The sequence below is a fragment of the Scyliorhinus canicula genome, chromosome 6, assembly GCF_902713615.1.
Source record: "Scyliorhinus canicula chromosome 6, sScyCan1.1, whole genome shotgun sequence".
Lineage (NCBI taxonomy): Eukaryota > Metazoa > Chordata > Chondrichthyes > Carcharhiniformes > Scyliorhinidae > Scyliorhinus > Scyliorhinus canicula.
This window is the reverse complement of record NC_052151.1, coordinates 221,081,747-221,100,325: the sequence shown is the minus strand read 5'-3', so window position 1 is coordinate 221,100,325 and position 18,579 is coordinate 221,081,747. Positions and strand designations below refer to the sequence as shown.

The 18,579-nt window shown below is 44.1% G+C and overlaps 7 non-coding genes across 7 annotated transcripts; 1 reads left to right on the top strand and 6 right to left on the bottom strand.

Annotated features, from left to right (window-relative positions):
- Window positions 1-1,798: 1,798 nt before the first annotated feature.
- On the bottom strand, window positions 1,799-1,871 carry trnak-uuu. The gene has a single exon. It is a non-coding gene; the product is annotated as a tRNA-Lys (tRNA).
- A 2,289-nt stretch (window positions 1,872-4,160) lies between these two features.
- On the bottom strand, window positions 4,161-4,233 carry trnak-uuu. The gene has a single exon. It is a non-coding gene; the product is annotated as a tRNA-Lys (tRNA).
- Window positions 4,234-6,538: 2,305 nt separating this feature from the next.
- trnak-uuu lies at window positions 6,539-6,611 on the bottom strand. Its single transcript has one exon. It is a non-coding gene; the product is annotated as a tRNA-Lys (tRNA).
- A 2,303-nt stretch (window positions 6,612-8,914) lies between these two features.
- Window positions 8,915-8,987, bottom strand: trnak-uuu. Its single transcript has one exon. It is a non-coding gene; the product is annotated as a tRNA-Lys (tRNA).
- A 2,310-nt stretch (window positions 8,988-11,297) lies between these two features.
- On the bottom strand, window positions 11,298-11,370 carry trnak-uuu. The gene has a single exon. It is a non-coding gene; the product is annotated as a tRNA-Lys (tRNA).
- A 2,318-nt stretch (window positions 11,371-13,688) lies between these two features.
- Window positions 13,689-13,761, bottom strand: trnak-uuu. The gene has a single exon. It is a non-coding gene; the product is annotated as a tRNA-Lys (tRNA).
- Window positions 13,762-14,176: 415 nt separating this feature from the next.
- On the top strand, window positions 14,177-14,249 carry trnav-uac. Its single transcript has one exon. It is a non-coding gene; the product is annotated as a tRNA-Val (tRNA).
- Window positions 14,250-18,579: the final 4,330 nt, after the last annotated feature.

Here is an 18,579-nt window from a genome sequence, read left to right as displayed (position 1 = left end):
CGACTTGGGGCTTTTCACAGTAACTTCATTTGAAGCCTACTTGTGACAATAAGCGATATTCATTTCATTTCATTCCATTCAGGAAAGGAAGTCTGACATCCAGATCTGGTCTGGCCTTATTGTGACTCCAAATCCTCAGCAACGTGGTTGACTCATCTTTTGAAATGAGCTATGGGATGGCACACCCATGGCCCATGAGCAAACTAAAAAAGCAAGTTCAGATCCCAATCTAGGATCCTTTGAGAATTGAGTTCTGTTCTTCGTTTGAAAAAAGTCTAAAATTAAAACTCACTGGGCAGCGCAGAAGGCATTTAACTCTATCTAACCCCGACCTCTGCTTTGCTTATGTTGACTACAGGTATGTCCAAAACAACATGGATAATTTCTCTTCTCCACCTGAAAAAAAATGAGCCCAGGCATTAAAAAAAGTAAATGTAGAATATCCATTTTTTTTAAATGAAAGAGCAATTTAGTGTGACCACCTAAGCTGCACATCTTTGGGTTGTGGGGGAGAGACGCTCGCAAACACGGGGAGAATGTGCAAACTCCTCACGGACAGTGACCCGGGGCCGGGATCTAACCTGGGACCTCGGCGCCCTGAGGAATATTCTTAGTTGACAGAACTTGCATCAATGGAGCAAACGATTAATCTAGATAGTAAAACTTGTTATAGATACATTCTGCTTGTGAATTGAACTGATTATCAATATTAAGCAGAGACACGATGAACTGACGTTTCAAATAGCGTCAAGCTTGCAAAGGTTTCAAATTCTGCTGTTAAAATGACGTTTGTTATCGATTTGCCGAAGTGAGAGTCTGTATGGCTTGTAATTATAATTGATAATAGTGTCCGAAGTAGGCTGCAATTAACACTGCAATGAAGTTACTGTGAAAATCCCCTGGTCGCCACGTTCCGGGGCCTGACCCGGTACACTGAGGGAGAGTTTCCCCACTTACCTCCTGTGTCTCCCGCAACCTCTCTCCCAGTCGAATTCAATTCGCCAACAGGAGCCAGTATCCCACTCATCTTCTGTCGAATGCCATCTGTTAAATACGCTGACCTTGAGATGGAAAATTGGATTGGAACAGACAGGGGATTGATGGGCTTTATTCCGTGTTCATTGCCTCGATGACTTCACGCCAGCATCAATCGTTGATTGATATTAAATGATCGCAGTGCACAAATACGACCAGCTGAAATTTCCCCGTGAATTTACTCACATCCTGACCTGGGAATATATCGGCGTCGTTCCAGGGTCATTGGGCCAGAATCCTGTGACACCCTCGCTCGCAACATTGTGAATGTGCCTATTCCACCAAGATTGGGGCGATTTAATGAAGGAGCTGACCGCCACCATCTCTCGATCAAGATGAAATGGGTAATTACTGTTGGCATTGCCAGCGAATCAAACATCCCGCAAATCTATCATAAAACAGAGGAGCTTTCAAAAATCCTCATGTACTTTACTCCATCAGATTGTTGAAACTTGAGCAAGAACTTTGATATTTGTAGACATGGTTATCTCAATGCACTCCTCGCCCACTGTTTATGCCGAATTCTCCACCAACCTGATCTCATCCAACTCTTCACATCTCCCAGTCCATGTTCTGGCATTCACTTTTGAATGCACATGGTTCCCAGGTGCCACTGCCTGGTTTCTGAAACTGTGTTTCAAAACCTATTCCTTTAAATCCACCAAACCTCCATGAATCCGAAATTTCAAATGACAAATAAACAGGCGCTCCATAATATAAACTCTCAGCAAATTCCCTTACTAACATGGGGATTGAGAAGCATGGCCCGAACAGGGACTTGAACCCTGGACCCTCAGATTAAAAGTCTGATGCTCTACCGACTGAGCTATCCGGGCTCTTGCGAAAACATTCTGGGTGCAGCGACCTTTGGTGGATGGTAGTGAATATTGCATGGTTCAAATTCTGCATTTTCATTCTGCAGCCGTCTAAGTCTGCCACACACATCCTGACTCACAGGTCCAAACCCTAACTTGCTTCACGACGGCTCTTCCCAATGTCGGAGCTTTCCGCTTGATGGCAGCTCCCGTCAAAAGCGCTTTCCTCTTCTCTGATTGATAATACTGAGCTAATTGCTCATCTAAACCGAATGCAACACTTGAGCTATGAGGGAGGAAGGCGGTGGCCTGTGGAGGGAATATTTCCAAACACAATTTTGAATTGAATAAAAAATTATTCGAATTATATTCTGTTGTTTTGAAAATAACACCCCATCTGTTTCACTAATTCCAGCTGGGAGTGGTTTAGCACAGGACTAAATCGCTGATTATGAAAGCAAACCAAGACAAGCCAGCAGCACAGTTCAAGTTCCGTACCAGCCTCCTCGAACAGGCGCCGGAAAGTGGCGACTTGGGGCTTTTCACAGTAACTTCATTTGAAGCCTACTTGTGACAATAAGCGATATTCATTTCATTTCATTCCATTCAGGAAAGGAAGTCTGACATCCAGATCTGGTCTGGCCTTATTGTGACTCCAAATCCTCAGCAACGTGGTTGACTCATCTTTTGAAATGAGCTATGGGATGGCACACCCATGGCCCATGAGCAAACTAAAAAAGCAAGTTCAGATCCCAATCTGGGATCCTTTGAGATTTGAGTTCTGTTCTTCGTTTGAAAAAAGTCTAAAATTAAAACTCACTGGGCAGCGCAGAAGGCATTTAACTCTATCTAACCCCGACCTCTGCTTTGCTTATGTTGACTACAGGTATGTCCAAAACAACATGGATAATTTCTCTTCTTCACCTGAAAAAAAATGAGCCCAGGCATTAAAAAAAGTAAATGTAGAATATCCATTTTTTTTAAATGAAAGAGCAATTTAGTGTGACCACCTAAGCTGCACATCTTTGGGTTGTGGGGGAGAGACGCTCGCAAACACGGGGAGAATGTGCAAACTCCTCACGGACAGTGACCCGGGGCCGGGATCTAACCTGGGACCTCGGCGCCCTGAGGAATATTCTTAGTTGACAGAACTTGCATCAATGGAGCAAACGATTAATCTAGATAGTAAAACTTGTTATAGATACATTCCGCTTGGGAATTGAACTGATTATCAATATTAAGCAGAGACACGATGAACTGACGTTTCAAATAGCGTCAAGCTTGCAAAGGTTTCAAATTCTGCTGTTAAAATGACGTTTGTTATTGATTTGCCGAAGTGAGAGTCTGTATGGCTTGTAATAATAATTGATAATAGTGTCCGAAGTAGGCTGCAATTAACACTGCAATGAAGTTACTGTGAAAATCCCCTGGTCGCCCCGTTCCGGCGCCTGACCCGGTACACTGAGGGAGAGTTTCCCCACTTACCTCCTGTGTCTCCCGCAACCTCTCTCCCAGTCGAATTCAATTCGCCAACAGGAGCCAGTATCCCACTCACCTTCTGTCGAATGCCATCTGTTAAATGCGCTGACCTTGAGATGGAAAATGGGATTGGAACAGACAGGGGATTGATGGGCTTTATTCCGTGTTCATTGCCTCGATGACTTCACGCCAGCATCAATCGTTGATTGATATAAAATGATCGCAGTGCACAAATACGACCAGCTGAAATTTCCCCGTGAATTTACTCACATCCTGACCTGGGAATATATCGGCGTCGTTCCAGGGTCATTGGGCCAGAATCCTGTGACACCCTCGCTCGCAACATTGTGAATGTGCCTATTCCACCAAGATTGGGGCGATTTAATGAAGGAGCTGACCGCCACCATCTCTCGATCAAGATGAAATGGGTAATTACTGTTGGCATTGCCAGCGAATCAAACATCCCGCAAATCTATCATAAAACAGAGGAGCTTTCAACAATCCATCAGATTGTTGAAACTTGAGCAAGAACTTTGATATTTGTAGACATGGTTATCTCAATGCACTCCTCGCCCACTGTTTATGCCGAATTCTCCACCAACCTGATCTCATCCAACTCTTCACATCTCCCAGTCTATGTTCTGGCATTCACTTTTGAATGCACATGGTTCCCAGGTGCCACTGCCTGGTTTCTGAAACTGTGTTTCAAAACCTATTCCTTTAAATCCACCAAACCTCCATGAATCCGAAATTTCAAATGACAAATAAACAGGCGCTCCATAATATAAACTCTCAGCAAATTCCCTTACTAACATGGGGATTGAGAAGCATGGCCCGAACAGGGACTTGAACCCTGGACCCTCAGATTAAAAGTCTGATGCTCTACCGACTGAGCTATCCGGGCTCTTGCGAAAACATTCTGGGTGCAGCGACCTTTGGTGGATGGTAGTGAATATTGCATGGTTCAAATTCTGCATTTTCATTCTGCAGCCGTCTAAGTCTGCCACACACATCCTGACTCACAGGTCCAAACCCTAACTTGCTTCACGACGGCTCTTCCCAATGTCGGAGCTTTCCGCTTGATGGCAGCTCCCGTCAAAAGCGCTTTCCTCTTCTCTGATTGATAATACTGAGCTAATTGCTCATCTAAACCGAATGCAACACTTGAGCTATGAGGGAGGAAGGCGGTGGCCTGTGGAGGGAATATTTCCAAACACAATTTTGAATTGAATAAAAAATTATTCGAATTATATTCTGTTGTTTTGAAAATAACACCCCATCTGTTTCACTAATTCCAGCTGGGAGTGGTTTAGCACAGGACTAAATCGCTGATTATGAAAGCAAACCAAGACAAGCCAGCAGCACAGTTCAAGTTCCGTACCAGCCTCCTCGAACAGGCGCCGGAAAGTGGCGACTTGGGGCTTTTCACAGTAACTTCATTTGAAGCCTACTTGTGACAATAAGCGATATTCATTTCATTTCATTCCATTCAGGAAAGGAAGTCTGACATCCAGATCTGGTCTGGCCTTATTGTGACTCCAAATCCTCAGCAACGTGGTTGACTCATCTTTTGAAATGAGCTATGGGATGGCACACCCATGGCCCATGAGCAAACTAAAAAAGCAAGTTCAGATCCCAATCTGGGATCCTTTGAGATTTGAGTTCTGTTCTTCGTTTGAAAAAAGTCTAAAATTAAAACTCACTGGGCAGCGCAGAAGGCATTTAACTCTATCTAACCCCGACCTCTGCTTTGCTTATGTTGACTACAGGTATGTCCAAAACAACATGGATAATTTCTCTTCTTCACCTGAAAAAAAATGAGCCCAGGCATTAAAAAAAGTAAATGTAGAATATCCATTTTTTTTAAATGAAAGAGCAATTTAGTGTGACCACCTAAGCTGCACATCTTTGGGTTGTGGGGGAGAGACGCTCGCAAACACGGGGAGAATGTGCAAACTCCTCACGGACAGTGACCCGGGGCCGGGATCTAACCTGGGACCTCGGCGCCCTGAGGAATATTCTTAGTTGACAGAACTTGCATCAATGGAGCAAACGATTAATCTAGATAGTAAAACTTGTTATAGATACATTCCGCTTGGGAATTGAACTGATTATCAATATTAAGCAGAGACACGATGAACTGACGTTTCAAATAGCGTCAAGCTTGCAAAGGTTTCAAATTCTGCTGTTAAAATGACGTTTGTTATTGATTTGCCGAAGTGAGAGTCTGTATGGCTTGTAATAATAATTGATAATAGTGTCCGAAGTAGGCTGCAATTAACACTGCAATGAAGTTACTGTGAAAATCCCCTGGTCGCCCCGTTCCGGCGCCTGACCCGGTACACTGAGGGAGAGTTTCCCCACTTACCTCCTGTGTCTCCCGCAACCTCTCTCCCAGTCGAATTCAATTCGCCAACAGGAGCCAGTATCCCACTCACCTTCTGTCGAATGCCATCTGTTAAATGCGCTGACCTTGAGATGGAAAATGGGATTGGAACAGACAGGGGATTGATGGGCTTTATTCCGTGTTCATTGCCTCGATGACTTCACGCCAGCATCAATCGTTGATTGATATAAAATGATCGCAGTGCACAAATACGACCAGCTGAAATTTCCCCGTGAATTTACTCACATCCTGACCTGGGAATATATCGGCGTCGTTCCAGGGTCATTGGGCCAGAATCCTGTGACACCCTCGCTCGCAACATTGTGAATGTGCCTATTCCACCAAGATTGGGGCGATTTAATGAAGGAGCTGACCGCCACCATCTCTCGATCAAGATGAAATGGGTAATTACTGTTGGCATTGCCAGCGAATCAAACATCCCGCAAATCTATCATAAAACAGAGGAGCTTTCAAAAATCCTCATGTACTTTACTCCATCAGCTTGTTGAAACTTCAGCAAGAACTTTGATATTTGTAGACTTGGTTATCTCAATGCACTCCTCGCCCACTGTTTATGCCGAATTCTCCACCAACCTGATCTCATCCAACTCTTCACATCTCCCAGTCCATGTTCTGGCATTCACTTTTGAATGCACATGGTTCCCAGGTGCCACTGCCTGGTTTCTGAAACTGTGTTTCAAAACCTATTCCTTTAAATCCACCAAACCTCCATGAATCCGAAATTTCAAATGACAAATAAACAGGCGCTCCATAATATAAACTCTCAGCAAATTCCCTTACTAACATGGGGATTGAGAAGCATCGCCCGAACAGGGACTTGAACCCTGGACCCTCAGATTAAAAGTCTGATGCTCTACCGACTGAGCTATCCGGGCTCTTTTAAATGTGCTGAGCGCAGCGTCCTTTGGTGGTTGGTAGTGAATATTGCATGGTTCAAATTCTGCATTTTCATTCTGCAGCCGTCTAAGTCTGCCACACACATCCTGACTCACAGGTCCAAACCCTAACTTGCTTCACGACCGCTCTTCCCAATGTCGGAGCTTTCCGCTTGATGGCAGCTCCCGTCAAAAGCGCTTTCCTCTTCTCTGATTGATAATACTGAGCTAATTGCTCATCTAAACCGAATGCAACACTTGAGCTATGAGGGAGGAAGGCGGTGGCCTGTGGAGGGAATATTTCCAAACACAATTTTGAATTGAATAAAAAATTATTCGAATTATATTCTGTTGTTTTGAAAATAACACCCCATCTGTTTCACTAATTCCAGCTGGGAGTGGTTTAGCACAGGACTAAATCGCTGATTATGAAAGCAAACCAAGACAAGCCAGCAGCACAGTTCAAGTTCCGTACCAGCCTCCTCGAACAGGCGCCGGAAAGTGGCGACTTGGGGCTTTTCACAGTAACTTCATTTGAAGCCTACTTGTGACAATAAGCGATATTCATTTCATTTCATTCCATTCAGGAAAGGAAGTCTGACATCCAGATCTGGTCTGGCCTTATTGTGACTCCAAATCCTCAGCAACGTGGTTGACTCATCTTTTGAAATGAGCTATGGGATGGCACACCCATGGCCCATGAGCAAACTAAAAAAGCAAGTTCAGATCCCAATCTGGGATCCTTTGAGATTTGAGTTCTGTTCTTCGTTTGAAAAAAGTCTAAAATTAAAACTCACTGGGCAGCGCAGAAGGCATTTAACTCTATCTAACCCCGACCTCTGCTTTGCTTATGTTGACTACAGGTATGTCCAAAACAACATGGATAATTTCTCTTCTCCACCTGAAAAAAAATGAGCCCAGGCATTAAAAAAAGTAAATGTAGAATATCCATTTTTTTTAAATGAAAGAGCAATTTAGTGTGACCACCTAAGCTGCACATCTTTGGGTTGTGGGGGAGAGACGCTCGCAAACACGGGGAGAATGTGCAAACTCCTCACGGACAGTGACCCGGGGCCGGGATCTAACCTGGGACCTCGGCGCCCTGAGGAATATTCTTAGTTGACAGAACTTGCATCAATGGAGCAAACGATTAATCTAGATAGTAAAACTTGTTATAGATACATTCCGCTTGTGAATTGAATTGATTATCAATATTAAGCAGAGACACGATGAACTGACGTTTCAAATAGCGTCAAGCTTGCAAAGGTTTCAAATTCTGCTGTTAAAATGACGTTTGTTATCGATTTGCCGAAGTGAGAGTCTGTATGGCTTGTAATAATAATTGATAATAGTGTCCGAAGTAGGCTGCAATTAACACTGCAATGAAGTTACTGTGAAAATCCCCTGGTCGCCACGTTCCGGCGCCTGACCCGGTACACTGAGGGAGAGTTTCCCCACTTACCTCCTGTGTCTCCCGCAACCTCTCTCCCAGTCGAATTCAATTCGCCAACAGGAGCCAGTATCCCACTCACCTTCTGTCGAATGCCATCTGTTAAATGCGCTGACCTTGAGATGGAAAATGGGATTGGAACAGACAGGGGATTGATGGGCTTTATTCCGTGTTCATTGCCTCGATGACTTCACGCCAGCATCAATCGTTGATTGATATAAAATGATCGCAGTGCACAAATACGACCAGCTGAAATTTCCCCGTGAATTTACTCACATCCTGACCTGGGAATATATCGGCGTCGTTCCAGGGTCATTGGGCCAGAATCCTGTGACACCCTCGCTCGCAACATTGTGAATGTGCCTATTCCACCAAGATTGGGGCGATTTAATGAAGGAGCTGACCGCCACCATCTCTCGATCAAGATGAAATGGGTAATTACTGTTGGCATTGCCAGCGAAGCAAACATCCCGCAAATCTATCATAAAACAGAGGAGCTTTCAAAAATCCTCATGTACTTTACTCCATCAGCTTGTTGAAACTTCAGCAAGAACTTTGATATTTGCAGACTTGGTTATCTCAATGCACTCCTCGCCCACTGTTTATGCCGAATTCTCCACCAACCTGATCTCATCCAACTCTTCACATCTCCCAGTCCATGTTCTGGCATTCAGTTTTGAATGCACATGGTTCCCAGGTGCCACTGCCTGGTTTCTGAAACTGTGTTTCAAAATCTATTCCTTTAAATCCACCAAACCTCCATGAATCCGAAATTTCAAATGACAAATAAACAGGCGCTCCATAATTTAAACTCTCAGCAAATTCCCTTACTAACATGGGGATTGAGAAGCATCGCCCGAACAGGGACTTGAACCCTGGACCCTCAGATTAAAAGTCTGATGCTCTACCGACTGAGCTATCCGGGCTCTTGCAAACGTGCTGAGCGCAGCGTCCTTTGGTGGTTGGTAGTGAATATTGCATGGTTCAAATTCTGCATTTTCATTCTGCAGCCGTCTAAGTCTGCCACACACATCCTGACTCACTGGCCCAAACCCTAACTTGCTTCACGACCGCTCTTCCCAATGTCGGAGCTACCCACTTGACGGCAGCTCCCATCAAACTCTTCTCTGATTGAGAGCACAAATTGATCATACTGAGCTAATTGCTCATCTAAAGTGAATGCAAAACTTGCGCTATGAGGGAGGAAGGCGGTGGCCTGTGGAGGGAATATTTCCAAACATAAATTTGAATTGAATAAAAAATTACTCGAATTATAGTCTGTTGTTTTGAAAAAAAAACACCATCTGTTTCACTAATTCCAGCTGGGAGTGGTTTCGCACAGTGCTAATTCGCTGATTTTGAAAGCAAACCAAGACAACCCAGCAGCACAGTTCAAATACCGTACCAGCCTCCTCAGACAGGCGCCGGAAAGTGGCGACTTGGGGCTTTTCACAGTAACTTCATTTGAAGCCTACTTGTGACAATAAGCGATTTTCATTTCATTTCATTCCATTCAGGAAAGGAAGTCTGCCATCCAGATCTGGTCTGGCCTTAATGAGACTCAAAATCCTCAGCAACGTGGTTGACTCATCTTTTGAAATTAGCTATGGGATGGCACACCCATGGCCCATGAGCAAACTAAAAATGCAAGAGTTCAGATCCCACTTTGGGATCCTATGAGATTTGAGTTCTGTTCTTCGTTTGAAAAAAGTCTAAAATTAAAACTCGCTGGCCAGTGCAGAGGGCATTTAACTCTATCTAACCCCGACCTCTGCTTTGCTTATGTTGATTACAGATATTTCCAAAACAACATGGATAATTTCTCTTCTCCACCTGAAAAAAAAATGAGCCCAGGCATTAAAAAAGGTAAATGTAGAATATCCATTTTTTTCAATGAAAGAGCATGTATGACCAATCCACCTAAGCTGCACATCTTTGGGTTGTGGGGGAGAGACCCACGCAAACACGGGGAGAATGTTCAAACTCCTCACGGACAGTGACCCGGGGCCGGGATCTAACCTGGGACCTCGGCGCCCTGAGGAATATTCTTAGTTGACAGAACTTGCATCAATGGAGCAAACGATTAATCTGCATAGTAAAACTTGTTATAGAAACATTCCGCTTGTCAATTGTACTGAATATCAATATTAAGCAATGACACGATGAACTGACGTTTCAAATAGCGTCAAGCTTGCAAAGGTTTCAAATTCTGCTGTTAAAATGATGTTTGTTATCGATTTGCCGAAGTGAAAGTCTGTATGGCTTGTAATAACAATTGATAATAACGTCCGAAGTAGACTGAAATAAACACTGCAATGAAGTTACTGTGAAAATCCCCTGGTGGCCACATTCTGGCGCCTGACCGGGTACACTGAGGGAGAATTTCCCCATTTACCTCCTCTCTCCCCCGCAACTTCTCTACCAGTCGAATTCTATTCGCCAACAGGAGCTACTCTCCCATCCACCTTCTGTCGGATGCCATCTGTTAAATACGCGGACCTTGAGCTGGAAAATGGGATTGGAACAGACAGGGGGTTGATATGCTTTATTCCGTGTTCATTGCCTCGATGACTTCACGCCAGCATCAATCATTGATTGATATAAAATGATCGCAGTGCACAAATACGACCAGCTGAAATTTCCCCGTGAATTTACTCACATCCTGACCTGCGAATATATCGGCGTCGTTCCAGGGTCATTGGGCCAGAATCCTGTGACACCCTCGCTCGCAACATTGTGAATGTGCCTATTCCACCAAGATTGGGGCGATTTAATGAAGGAGCTGACCGCCACCATCTCTCGATCAAGATGAAATGGGTAATTACTGTTGGCATTGCCAGCGAATCAAACATCCCGCAAATCTATCATAAAACAGAGGAGCTTTCAAAAATCCTCATGTACTTTACTCCATCAGCTTGTTGAAACTTCAGCAAGAACTTTGATATTTGTAGACTTGGTTATCTCAATACACTCCTCGCCCACTGTTTATGCCGAATTCTCCACCAACCTGATCTCATCCAACTCTTCACATCTCCTAGTCCATGTTCTGGCATTCACTTTTGAATGCACATGGTTCCCAGGTGCCACTGCCTGGTTTCTGAAACTGTGTTTCGAAACCTATTCCTTTAAATCCACCAAACCTCCATGAATCCGAAATTTCAAATGACAAATAAACAGGCGCTCCATAATATAAACTCTCAGCAAATTCCCTTACTAACATGGGGATTGAGAAGCATGGCCCGAACAGGGACTTGAACCCTGGACCCTCAGATTAAAAGTCTGATGCTCTACCGACTGAGCTATCCGGGCTTTTGCGAAAACATTCTGGGTGCATCGACCTTTGGTGGATGGTAGTGAATATTGCATGGTTCAAATTCTGCATTTTCATTCTGCAGCCGTCTGAGTCTGCCACACACATCCTGACTCACAGGTCCAAACCCTAACTTGCTTCACGACCGCTCTTCTCAATGTCGGAGCTTTCCGCTTGATGGCAGCTCCCGTCAAAAGCGGTTTCCTCTTCTCTGATTGAGATCAAAGATTGATAATACTGAGCTAATTGCTCATCTAAACCGAATGCAACACTTGAGCTATGAGGGAGGAAGGCGGTGGCCTGTGGAGGGAATATTTCCAAACACAATTTTGAATTGAATAAAAAATTATTCGAATTATATTCTGTTGTTTTGAAAATAAAACCCCATCTGATTCACTAATTCCAGCTGGGAGTGGTTTAGCACAGGACTAAATCGCTGATTATGAAAGCAAACCAAGACAAGCCAGCAGCACAGTTCAAGTTCCGTACCAGCCTCCTCGAACAGGCGCCGGAAAGTGGCGACTTGGGGCTTTTCACAGTAACTTCATTTGAAGCCTACTTGTGACAATAAGCGATATTCATTTCATTTCATTCCATTCAGGAAAGGAAGTCTGACATCCAGATCTGGTCTGGCCTTATTGTGACTCCAAATCCTCAGCAACGTGGTTGACTCATCTTTTGAAATGAGCTATGGGATGGCACACCCATGGCCCATGAGCAAACTAAAAAAGCAAGTTCAGATCCCAATCTGGGATCCTTTGAGATTTGAGTTCTGTTCTTCGTTTGAAAAAAGTCTAAAATTAAAACTCACTGGGCAGCGCAGAAGGCATTTAACTCTATCTAACCCCGACCTCTGCTTTGCTTATGTTGACTACAGGTATGTCCAAAACAACATGGATAATTTCTCTTCTCCACCTGAAAAAAAATGAGCCCAGGCATTAAAAAAAGTAAATGTAGAATATCCATTTTTTTTAAATGAAAGAGCAATTTAGTGTGACCACCTAAGCTGCACATCTTTGGGTTGTGGGGGAGAGACGCTCGCAAACACGGGGAGAATGTGCAAACTCCTCACGGACAGTGACCCGGGGCCGGGATCTAACCTGGGACCTCGGCGCCCTGAGGAATATTCTTAGTTGACAGAACTTGCATCAATGGAGCAAACGATTAATCTAGATAGTAAAACTTGTTATAGATACATTCCGCTTGTGAATTGAACTGATTATCAATATTAAGCAGAGACACGATGAACTGACGTTTCAAATAGCGTCAAGCTTGCAAAGGTTTCAAATTCTGCTGTTAAAATGACGTTTGTTATCGATTTGCCGAAGTGAGAGTCTGTATGGCTTGTAATAATAATTGATAATAGTGTCCGAAGTAGGCTGCAATTAACACTGCAATGAAGTTACTGTGAAAATCCCCTGGTCGCCACGTTCCGGCGCCTGACCCGGTACACTGAGGGAGAGTTTCCCCACTTACCTCCTGTGTCTCCCGCAACCTCTCTCCCAGTCGAATTCAATTCGCCAACAGGAGCCAGTATCCCACTCACCTTCTGTCGAATGCCATCTGTTAAATGCGCTGACCTTGAGATGGAAAATGGGATTGGAACAGACAGGGGATTGATGGGCTTTATCCCGTGTTCATTGCCTCGATGACTTCACGCCAGCATCAATCGTTGATTGATATAAAATGATCGCAGTGCACAAATACGACCAGCTGAAATTTCCCCGTGAATTTACTCACATCCTGACCTGCGAATATATCGGCGTCGTTCCAGGGTCATTGGGCCAGAATCCTGTGACACCCTCGCTCGCAACATTGTGAATGTGCCTATTCCACCAAGATTGGGGCGATTTAATGAAGGAGCTGACCGCCACCATCTCTCGATCAAGATGAAATGGGTAATTACTGTTGGCATTGCCAGCGAATCAAACATCCCGCAAATCTATCATAAAACAGAGGAGCTTTCAAAAATCCTCATGTACTTTACTCCATCAGCTTGTTGAAACTTCAGCAAGAACTTTGATATTTGTAGACTTGGTTATCTCAATGCACTCCTCGCCCACTGTTTATGCCGAATTCTCCACCAACCTGATCTCATCCAACTCTTCACATCTCCCAGTCCATGTTCTGGCATTCAGTTTTGAATGCACATGGTTCCCAGGTGCCACTGCCTGGTTTATGAAACTGTGTTTCAAAATCTATTCCTTTAAATCCACCAAACCTCCATGAATCCGAAATTTCAAATGACAAATAAACAGGCGCTCCATAATATAAACTCTCAGCAAATTCCCTTACTAACATGGGGATTGAGATGCATCGCCCGAACAGGAACTTGAACTCTGTACCCTCAGATTAAAAGTCTGATGCTCTACCGACTGAGCTATCCGGGCCTTGAGGAAAGTCGCCATTACTGTCTGGTCGAACTTTGCATTGCTTATATTTGGCATTTCCCTTCTCATTCAGACAATCATTCCCAGTTGTATTTAAGACGTTCCCTCCTGACTCTCAATTACTCAACATTCTGAGTCAAGCTTCGCTGTGTCCAACAGAGCTGGTTCTTACCTCCGCGCCCTAACATTGAAATGTTCTTTCAATTTGCCTATTCTTCTGGAATTTGCCTGACTGAAAGCAAAAAGTTGGGAACAGTCAGCTGAACGCGAGTTTATGGGAAACGCTAACATATATAAACAAGTCAGGTGTTGACAGCTGAGGAAATCACACTAAATTGACGCTTTGCAATGTTTCTGGAGCGAAGCATACTGCCACCAACTCCAGTCATGTAAACAGATTGGAGCGCTACCACCTGGTTCCATGATGTAGTGGTTATCACGTTTGCTTTACACGCAGAAGGTCCTGGTTTCGATCCCCAGTGGAATCATTGCTGCGTTTGGACATGGTGTTGACATCATTAAAGAAGCGTGCATCATGATTATTACCTGTCAGTTATAAAATATTAACTTATTTCACCATTATTTACCCAAACGTCCACTACTTGTTTGACAACAAATATATTTCGTAATTTCCCAATTATCTCGTCAATTTGTCTATTATCCCAATTATCTCGTGAATTAGATAATTAGAATTATCTCGTGATTAGCTGTTTATCTCGTGATCCTTTCCCATCTCAAATTCCCCGTTTGCATCCTGTCCCTATTCCAACTTTCCCACTGACTGGTTTCTATTCGCCAAATTCTCACCCACGTTCTGCATTTGGTTCTGTGCGGGCCCGATCTGTTAATCGCCATTCTCTCGCTTTCTAAACACCCAAGGGCACCACGATAGCATAGTGGTTAGCACAAATGTTTCACAGATCCAGTGCCCGAGGTTCGAATCACGCCTTGGGTCGCTGTCTGTGCGGAGTCTGTACGTTCTCCCCGTGTGTGCGTGGGTTTCCTCCTGGTGCTCCGGTTTCCTCCCACAGTCCAGAAAGCAGTGTCCAAAATTGGCCTTAGTGTTAGCTGGGGTTACTGGGTTAAGGGGATCGGGTGGATGTGTTAACCTTGGGTAGGGTGCTCTTTCCAAGAGCTGGTGCGGTCTCGATGGGCCGAATGGCCTACTTCTGCACTGTAAAATCTATGAAAATTCTATGACCCAATAGCTTTCATCACATCAACAGCGATTCTTTGTCTCATTCCTTCATATCAGAACATTGAAAGAAGATATCCTGGGCATGATAGTGGCGAGTTCTTTAAATCCATTACACCTCGATAAATCCGCAATTTCAGATGAGAAATAAACAAGCGCTCCATAATATAAGCTCTCATTAAATTCCCATGACAATGGGTGTGGTGTCGATATATGAAACATGCAGTCCATGTGGTGTAGGTGCACCCACAAAGCTGTTAGGAAGGTAGCTCCATGAATTGGACCCAACATGAGTTCAATGTGAAAATAGCGCGTTTTCCTTGGAGGGGAAATTGTAGGCGGCTGTGGAGTTATGAATCGGCACTGACAATAATGTTTTGACAATGAAAACAATACTCCATTCACTCCAATATCGTTATGAATTACTGTTGCAAAGCATCGGATTTCCTGCCAGGATTCACCATGGATTCAGAAAACAAAGTGAAATGTGTTTAAATATAAATGTGATGCAATTTAACGCAACACAACAATGAGTTTTAATTGGAAAGCAGGAAATGACAGATAAAAGTAGCCTCCATTATTGAGGCTGGATGAAATTTGAATTCTGAACATGTGGGAATATACATTCAGCACGCCTTAAGATACAGGATCAGCAGAACATTCAAACAAAATCTGAATATCATAAATATTTCATGTATCATGGTTAGCACTGTTGCTTCACTGCTCCAGGGACCCAGGCTGAATTCGCGGCTTGGATCACTGTCTGTGTGGAGTCTGCACATTCGCCCCTTGTCTGTGTGGGTTTCCTCCGAGTGCTCAAGTTTCCTCCCACAAGTCCAAAGATGTTTTTGTTAGGTGGATTGGGCATTCTAAATTCTCCATCTGTCGACCTGAACAGGCGCCGGATTGTGGCGACGAGGGGCTTTTGACCGTAACCACATTGCAGTGTTATCGTACGTCTACATCTGACACTAATAATGTTGATGATCAAACTTAAAGCGATTAGCAAGAATTTATCCTTGCAATTATGATATTATTCATACAATAGAGTTTAGATTATTTGATTTGATTTTGTTTATTGTCACGTGTACCGAGGTACAGTGAAGAGTATTTTTCTGTGAGCAACTCAACAGATCATTAGGTACATGGCAAGAAAAGGAAATTAAAAAAAATACATAATAGGGCAACACAAGACATATAATGTAACTAAATAAACACCGGCATCGGATGAAGCATACAGGGTTACTGAGGTGAGTCCATAAGAGTGTCGTTCAGGAGTCTGGTAAAAGCCGGGCAGAAGCTGTTTTTGAGTCTGTTCGTGCGTGTGCTCAGACTTCTGTATCTCCTGCCCGATGGAAGAAGTTGGAAGAGTTAGTACGTCGGGTGGGGGGGGGGGGGTCTTTGATTATGCTGCCCGCTTTCCCAGACAGCAGGAGGTGCAAATGGAGTCAACGGATGGGAGGCACATTCGTTTGATGGTCGGGGGTGTGTTCACGACTCTCTGAAGTTTCTTGCTGATTTGAGCCGAGCAGTTGCCATGCCAGGCTGTGATGCAGCCAGATCGGATGCCTTCTATGGTGCATCTGCGAAAGTTGATGAGAGTTAACGTGGACATGCCGAATTTCCTTTGCTTCCTCAGGAATTAGAGGCGCCGTTCTGCTTTCTTGGTGGGAGTGGCGACGTGGATGGACCAGGACAGGTTTTTGGAGCAGTTTCACCCTAGGCCTTTGAAACTGCTAACCATCGGCATAACGGCGCGGTGGACAATGGCGACGGACCTTGTGTTTGAAAATGGGATTGGAACAGACAGGGGTTTGATGGGCAGCAGAGACACAATGGGCCGATGGGCCTCTTTCCCAGCAGATGAACCGGACGAGTTCACGTCAGCCTCAATCATTGAGACTTAAAAGCATCACCCAAACAGGGACTTGAACCCTGGTCTTTGAGATTAAAAGTCTGATGCTTTACCAACTGAGCTATCCGACTGTTGCAAATGCGATCAGCGTTTGGTGGATGGCAGCGAATATTCCATGGTTCAAATTCTGCATCTTCATTCTGCAGCCGACCAAGTCTGCCACATACATCCTGACTCACTGCCCAAACCCTCCCGTCCTAACTTGCTTCAGGACCGCTCTTCCCAATGCCAGAACTTTCCACTTGACGGCAGATCCCATCAAACGCACTTTCCTCTTCTCTGATTGAGAGCAGAAATTGATAATACTGAGCAAAATGCTCATCTAAAGTGAATGCAATACTTGCGCCATGAGAGAGGAAGGCTGTGGCCTGTGGAGGGAATCTTTCCAAACACAAATTTGAATTGAGTAAAAAATAACTCGAATTAAAGTCCATTGTTTTGAAAATAAAACCCCATCTGTTTGATTAGTTCCATTTAGGAAAGGAAGTCTGCCATCCAGATCTGGTCTGGCCTTAATGTGACACCCAATCCTCAGCAACGTGGTTGACTCTTCTTTTGAAATGAGTTATGGGATGGAACACCCACGGACCATGAAGGAAATGAGCAAAGTAAAAAAAAACAAGAGTTCAGATCCCACTCTGAGACCCATTGAAATTTGAGTTCTGTTCTTCGTTTGAAAAATGTCTAAAATTAAAAGTCGCTGGGCAGTGCAGAGCCAATTTGACTCGATCTAAACCCGACCTCTGCTTTCCTTATGTTGATTACAGATATGTCCAAGACAACATGGATCATTTCTCTTCTCCACCTGAATAGAAATGTCCCCAGGCATTAAAAAAAGTAAACGTAGAGAATCCATTTTTTTTTCAATGAAGGGACAATTTACTGAGACCAATCCACCTAAGCTGCTCATCTTTGGGTTGTCGGGGAGAGACCCACGCAGACACGGGGAGAATATGCCACCTCCACACGGTCAGTGACCCGGGGCCGGGATTGAACCTGGGACCTCGGCGGTCTGAGGAACATTCTTAATTGGCAGAACTTGCATCAATGGAGCAAACGTTTAATCTGCATAGTAACACTTACTATAGAAACATTCCGCTTGTCAATTGAACTGAATATCAATATTAAGCAAAGACATGATGAACTGACGTTTCAAATAGCGTCTTGCTTGTAAAGGTTTCAAATTCTGCTGTTAAATTACGTTTGTTATCGTTTTCCCTAAGTAAGAGTCTTTATGGCTTGTGATAATAATTGATAATAATGTCCGAAGTAGGCTGATATTAACACTGCAATGAAGTTACTGTGAAAATCCCCTGGTCGCCACATTCCGGTGCCTGTCCGGGTACACTGAGGGAGAATTTTCCCATTTACCTCCTGTGTCTCCCGCAACTTCTCTCCCAGTTGAATTCAATTCGCCAACAGGAGTCACTCTCCCACTCGTCTTCTGTCAGATGCCATCTGTTAAACGCGCGGACCTTGAGCTGGAAAATGGGATTGGAATAGACAGGGGTTTGAGGGCCAGCACAGACACAATGGTCGGATGGGGTTCATTCCCTGTTCATTCCCTCGATGACTTGACGCCAGCATCAATCATTGATTGATTTGAAATGATCGCAGTGTACAACGTAAAGAAGTTCTTTGCAGGAACTCGTCAAAGTTCACTCCTTATGTTACGAGAAAATCTCCATGACCGCTGGAAGGTAGCAGC